The sequence below is a fragment of the Monodelphis domestica genome, chromosome 5, assembly GCF_027887165.1.
Source record: "Monodelphis domestica isolate mMonDom1 chromosome 5, mMonDom1.pri, whole genome shotgun sequence".
NCBI classification, from domain to species: domain Eukaryota; kingdom Metazoa; phylum Chordata; class Mammalia; order Didelphimorphia; family Didelphidae; genus Monodelphis; species Monodelphis domestica.
In genome coordinates, this window is record NC_077231.1 from 179,074,673 (window position 1) to 179,081,466 (window position 6,794).

Genomic DNA, 6,794 nt, shown 5'->3' on the forward strand with positions numbered 1-6,794 from the left:
ACCTAAAGTAAAAACAATTTATATGTAATAGAGCCTCCAAGCTTCATGCTTAATCTTTTGTTCTTTGAATAAGAAAATGCTAATTTTATTTTAATTTCAGGACAGAAGATAAAAATGTTAAATGTATTCCTTTTAATCTTTATACATACACATGCAAAAATTTCTCCTTTCATAAGATCTTTGAATGAGGAAAATATTTTCATTTTTGTATCCAATGTGACTAGCACAATATGTGGCACCCAGCAAATGATTAATAAGAGCTGATTGGTTATAATTTCATCCAAGCTTGTAATCTTTCCAATGATGAAGAATGAAATCTATCCATGCCTACTCCTTCCTATACAACTTGCCTAGGTCTGAGAAGTTGGAGGACACCTTATCTATTTGGGACTTTCTGCTACATTTCTTGACATTACATGGATACCAGTAAAGAACGTAGGTTATCCTTCAGTGATAACTGTTAGCATCCTGATAAGCAGCCCCCCCTTTTTTTCTGAGTCAAACATCTTTCTGATGGCATCTTTTACCCTGGTTTTCCTGGATTTTATACAAGATTCTCCTGTACTATGTTTCAGTCAGCTAATGTCTGTTAGGTGCCTTTCCATTGCCCTTTGGGTGAACCACAGCTTCAAATCTTAGAGAACATTCTATGATTCAGAAATATATATGTATATTATATATATATTAACTAATAAAGCTATTATTAATGTGGCACCTTAAGGATTGTAAAATCAGCCAAAGAATATTATTATACACAAGACATGAACCTTTGGTTCATGGAAGAGGTTGGAGTCAACAGGGAGTTCCTCAATGACATTCCAGTTCAATCTCCAGTTCACGTGCCTTCATACTTTTACTTATGACATAATCGCTACATCCTCTCAGATAATCTAAATCCTATTCATTACTGTTGCTAGGCAAAGCACCAGACAATAGTTCTGAGTTCTGGTTCTGGTTCTGAGCCTGGAACAGTTTAGGGATAAGATCCTAAATATAAAGAATGTAAATTTATACCTAGTCAGCAAAAGCAGTGGAACATAAAAATATAAATATAAATGCTCACATACATATCCTTTCTTTTTGAGGATGTAAGAAGATAAGATGGTGAAAGGAAACAGATGATTGGAGTGTGGTTAGAGTTTAGAAAAAAAGGATATGGTTTACTTAATCAAAAAGTTTTCATTGAGTACCTATCCATTGAGCTGTGTGGTTCAGCAAGTACTTGCAGTATGAGGACCTGGGTTAAAATCTCAGCTCTGTTACTTACCATATGACCACAAATAAGTTTCTTAACTTGTGTAGTTTTCACTTATCTATAAAATGGGAGGAGTGTATACTTGGCTTTTAACCTAGTATTTTAGGTACCCAGCACTGTGTTGAGGAGTTAAGTTTTTCTAAGTCTAATGCTAATACTAGATTACAGGAGAAATACCTCATCTAAATTACTTAATTCAGCACTCATTTATTAAGTTCCAACAATAAGCAAGCAACCACACAGCTCCTGGGAATACAAAGACAAAAGCTAAATGATCCAAGAAGAAATATGAAAAATTCAGAAAAATATGAGAAGATTGCTAGTTTATGTAAAGGAAAGAAAGTAGAATTACCTTGACAAAATAGTGAAAATGAAAAGAATATTTACTGGCAGCTAAACTCTGGGAAACTGTAATGATCAGTCTTATTCCCAGTAAACAGATGAAATATGCTTCCTTCTTCACCACAGAAATATAAAAGACTGGCAGCAGAAAGTTACAAACACTTTCAAACATATCCACTGCATCAGTTCAAAGGATCATATGTTTAAACCTAGAAGGGACCTTAGAGGTCCTCTAGTTCAACTCCCTCTTTTTACCCATGAGCAACTAAGATGATTATTATCATATGGCTGTAAGTGGTGTACTGCTATGATGTGGACCCAGGTACTGGTGCTCTGGCTCCAAAATGCAACCTTCTTTCCACTTTACTAGATTGGTTGTTTTTACTTTTTGTTGTTGTTGTTACAAGAGAGGCTTCCATGCCGAAGGAGAGTTAGGGTTAAAATCTGATATGATTATGATATAAAAATGAAATACATCAATAAAACTTATTTTAAAATAAAAATAGCCAAATAGTCCCTGCCCCGAATAAGCTTATGAACTTCTTCAGTGCTCAAGAGAGGGTAGTAAATAAAGAAGATAATAAATGTTGAATTAACATGTGTTCATTTGATCTCTGCATCCTCCTCCTCCTTAACTATGCTTTTCCTTTCCTGGTGTTTCCAAATTAGTCCTGGGCAATGAGGTGACACAATCCAGGCCTGAAGTCAATAAGAGTCTTCCTGAGTTCAAATCTGGCCTCAGATACTTACTAGTTACCCTGGGCAAGTCACTTAACCATGTCAGTTTCAGTTTCCTCATCTATAAAATAAGCTAGAGAAGGAAATGGCAAACCACTCATATATCATTTGCCAAGAAAACCCCAGTTCAGGTCACAAAGAGTCAAGACAGGACTAAATAAGAACTGAACAAACTAGTCCTATTGACTGATAGACCATCTTTTCTATTGTTCTCTGATTAGGATGATTATTCCATTCTTTCCTAACTTATGCCAGCTGACCTTCCTCAACCTCTGATTAGTACATACAAAAATCTGGTAAAAAGTAGCCTTTAAAGAAAATAGCTATCAACTTGACACTACAGGGAACTGTAAGGGATACAGCAAAAAATGGTAGAATTTATGAGTTGTTATTAACTGGACAACAGGAAAATTAAATGTAATAGTCTGTCCAATTTAGCACATAGTAGGTGCTTAATCAAGGTTTGTTTCTTTGCCTCCCTTCTTTATGCACAGGCAGAGGGGTTAGATGCAGCTGCCTATGTGGCTTCTGCATAAAGCTGCCTTTACTGAAATTAGAACTGTCAGGGCAAACTCCTGACATCTGGCAAGTCTACCTGAGCAGCTGGATATAGGACAGTCACCATGGGACTGTTGCAGTGACAGGAGATTTCAGCCTGTGGTTATTAATGACAGTATAATGATCATCATAACCAGAACATCCATTCTTTTCCACCTGCTTCCATGCAGGCAAGACCTGCACACTCATCATAAGCAGTAACTCCACACAGGGTTATTTCACCCACAGGAGATATTTCAGACCAGGAACACCTGTTGAAAATGTATAATCATGCTAATAAGATCAAGAAGAGAGAAACTCTGAAGTATCAATGCAAATGAAAAGGGGATAATTCTATTACAGGGATAGATAGAGCTCGCTCACTCTCTTGCAAGGAGTGACATAAACCAGAGGGGTTCAGGATTTCTGAGGTCCGTGAAATTATTTTTAAAAATATTTTCTTAACAACATTAATATAATTGGCTTCTTTTGTGGTCCTATGTATTTTTTATTTGCTGCATCTAAAAATATTGTCCTATCAAAAGGCCCATAAACTTCACCAGATAGCCAAAAAAGTTCTGATCACACATTAAAAAGCTTTAAAATCCCTGGTTTAAAGGACAAGTAAGAGACCAAGGAAAAGAAAGGTCCTTTTCTTAAAAAAAAAAAAAAAAAAGACCTTTCTTTTTCTGTTCCAGTCTTTTTGTTGGGTCCCTCTCACCTGTTCAGAGTCTTAGTGTTCTTAGTGTTCACCTCAACAAGACTTCCTTAGAAATTCTCTTGAACTTCTGGGGCAGCCTTTTTTGGTCAACCAAAAAAGCAACATAAAGGCAGAAGGGACAGAAAGGTTAACACCCACCCCAAATGCAGTGGAATTCCACTGCACTGTCAATGAATCATGGTGGGGACAACAGGGAAGTAGAGAGGGAGAGAAGTTGCAACAGTTTTCATTTCACTAGTTTGTCTTCATCTGACAGCTCATTACTGGTGGCTGGTATTTTGCCTTTTCATTCATTCTGTTCACCTCAAAATGAAGAGGATGCTGACACATTCTCCTTTTCATTTTCTTCAACTATATTTTGGGGGGATCTCATTGACACATTTACTCATCATTTCAGCCCTGAGGCCTTTTCCCCTCTGAGGGCAAGTGACCTTCTGAAAGGGTCTTAGTGATTGGCTTTTGTTCATTTTCATCTGTTTTAGGTGAAAGTATCGGAGCCTCTGATCTTCTGAATTTCAAGTGGTTAGGAGAATAGGCCCCAGAACCCAAAAGTCATAGTAGTTTTGCCCCGACAAAGGCATGACCTTTAGCCATGGCCTCCATGACCCAGCCTAGGTAGCCAGGACAGAGACTCATCTAGGAATCAAAGTACAACCAGATATGAACTTGGCAGGACCAATAGAATGTAAGAATTTAACTGAATATACCCCCAAGGGTTGAGAGAAAATGTTTGCTTATAGAAAGGAGAGATGAAAGGAAAAAAGAGAGGAGAGGGAGAGGGAGAGGGAGAGGGAGAGGGAGAGGGAGAGAGAGAGAGAGAGGATGTTTATAGAAGAGGAACCATGCCATGGAGACAATGTTGCAAGGCCAACTCCTTTTTTCAATGTTTGTGTGTCAAAGAACTGCTGCTAATTGCTTCCTTCAAAAAACTTTCCCAACTTGAAATGATGAATTCACCTCTCTTGCAAATCACTTTATGGTTTGGTTTATGATTTGGGAACCAATGTAAAAGAAGTGTACTGTAATGCTCTGATGAGTGGCTACTCCCTCCGATGTTGCCAGTTCCAACCCAATGATAACATTTCATCTAACATTTCATGCTGAGAGGTTCTTGCCCATGGCTTCCATAAATCCTCCACAGGATGCCCACTCAACATGCCAGGGGCCTTCATCCACATCATCTAGATCTTTCTGACATTGTATGAAAACCAACAAAGTTCACTGTCCATTGGTTATCCCTTACTAACATGACTGCTCCTTCGCCTTTTGGGGGCAAACCTTTCTAGCTTCAAAGAAAGCTAAGCACATATAAATACAATCCTGAAGTATCACTTGACTCCAGAGGATCATAGATTTAGAACTGGAAGGGACTTTAAAGATGATCAAATCCAGCAACCCTCATTACCGAATTCCGCTATTTTTATATCCAAGGTTATCAACAATATCTATTTATTTCTCTGTGCTCACCCAGCCATTAATCTACTTCGGGCCCTTATTAACTCTTCCTTAAGACTAAGCAGCAGCTCCTTTCAAGTCTCCCTACTCCAAATCTCTTCCCTCTGCAATCCATCAGGGATATAGTTGTCAAATTAGCATTCCTAACTCATTATTCTCACCACACCAATCCCTTGTACAAAAATCTTCCATGGCTCTATTGCCTCTAGGATCAGAGACAAAATTTTCATCCTGGCATTCAAAGCTATTCACAAGCTGGATCCTAACTAGACAGACATTTCATAATAAGTCCTAGCTACATACTCTCCAGCCAAACTGTCACACTAGCTGCTCTCTGACCTAGACAACTCTGCTTTTGTACTGGCTATCTATCACTTGGAATTCCTTTCTTCCTTCCTTTTGTCTGATAGAAAAATCCCTAGCTTTATTCAAGGATCAGCTGCCTCCTACTCATAGATTTTTTTTTTCTCATTTCTCCAGGTATTCGAGTTCTCTCCCATTTGAAATTATTTTGTTTGTACTTTCACTGGATATGTTGTAATGCCCCAGTAGAATATAAGCTCCTTGATGGGGGGAGTCCTTTTTATCTCTAGCATCTATCATAATGCTTTACCCACAATAAGTACTTTAAAATGTTTGTAGATTTGACTTATTTACATAAAAATACTCATTATCATAAATTCATAATAGTAAAAGCATTGTAGGTAATCACATGTGTTCCAACAACTGGGAGATGACTAAACAAATTGTTATGTGAATATAATAGAAAATTACAATATTATAAGGTATAATGAATATGATGGCTCCAAGGAAACAAGGGAAGATTTGTACAAAATGATATAGAATGAACAAAAAAGAACCAACTCAACACCCCATAAACCAACAAAAGATATAATCACTACATCTTTGTAAATGAAGATTATTTTAATCAAGAACAAAGCCCATAATAAAACCGTTGGGCAACTTTAGTTACAAACATAAAGCATATACCAGTCTTTTCTTTTAAAAAATGGAAGGCTTGGGGGCAGCTGCATAGTTCAGTGGATTGAGAACCAGGCCTAGAGACAGGTTTTGGGTTCAAATCTGGCCTCAGACACTTCCCAGCTGTGTGACCCTGGGCAAGTCACTTGACCCCCATTGCCTAGCCCTTACCACTCTTCTGCTTTGGAACCAATTGACAGTATTAATTCCAAGATGGAAGGTAAGGGTTTAAAAAAAAATGGAAAGCTTAGGGGAAGCTAAGTGGCTCAGAGGATTGAGTCAGGCTTTTAGAGATTTTGAATTTGGTCTTAGATACTTCCTAGCTGTGTGACCCTGAACAAGTCACTTAACTCAATTGTCCAATTGACAATTGACAATAATTGTCTATCCCTTACTACTCTGCTTTAGAACCAATACATAATATTAATTCTAAGATGGAAGGCAAGAGAGGTTTGTTTGTTTTTTTAATGGAAAGTTCCCAAAGAACAAGTTTGTATGTACTATTATGACTGCAAAATCATTCTTCAGTGTTGTTTTATTTACTTAAATGTTTTCAGGTGTGTTGTCTGAAATTCAACAACAAATAGCATAATATGTTGAAACAACATTTATCATTAAAAATAAAAGCAAGATGAGACACTGCTCAGAAATGGAACATATTGAAACCTTCTAATCCAAGAAATAAGGGGAAATGGAGAAATCAGGAGAAGTGGTATAAATTAAAAGCAAAATATGTAATACCTATAATAATGGTCTTCTTTGCAA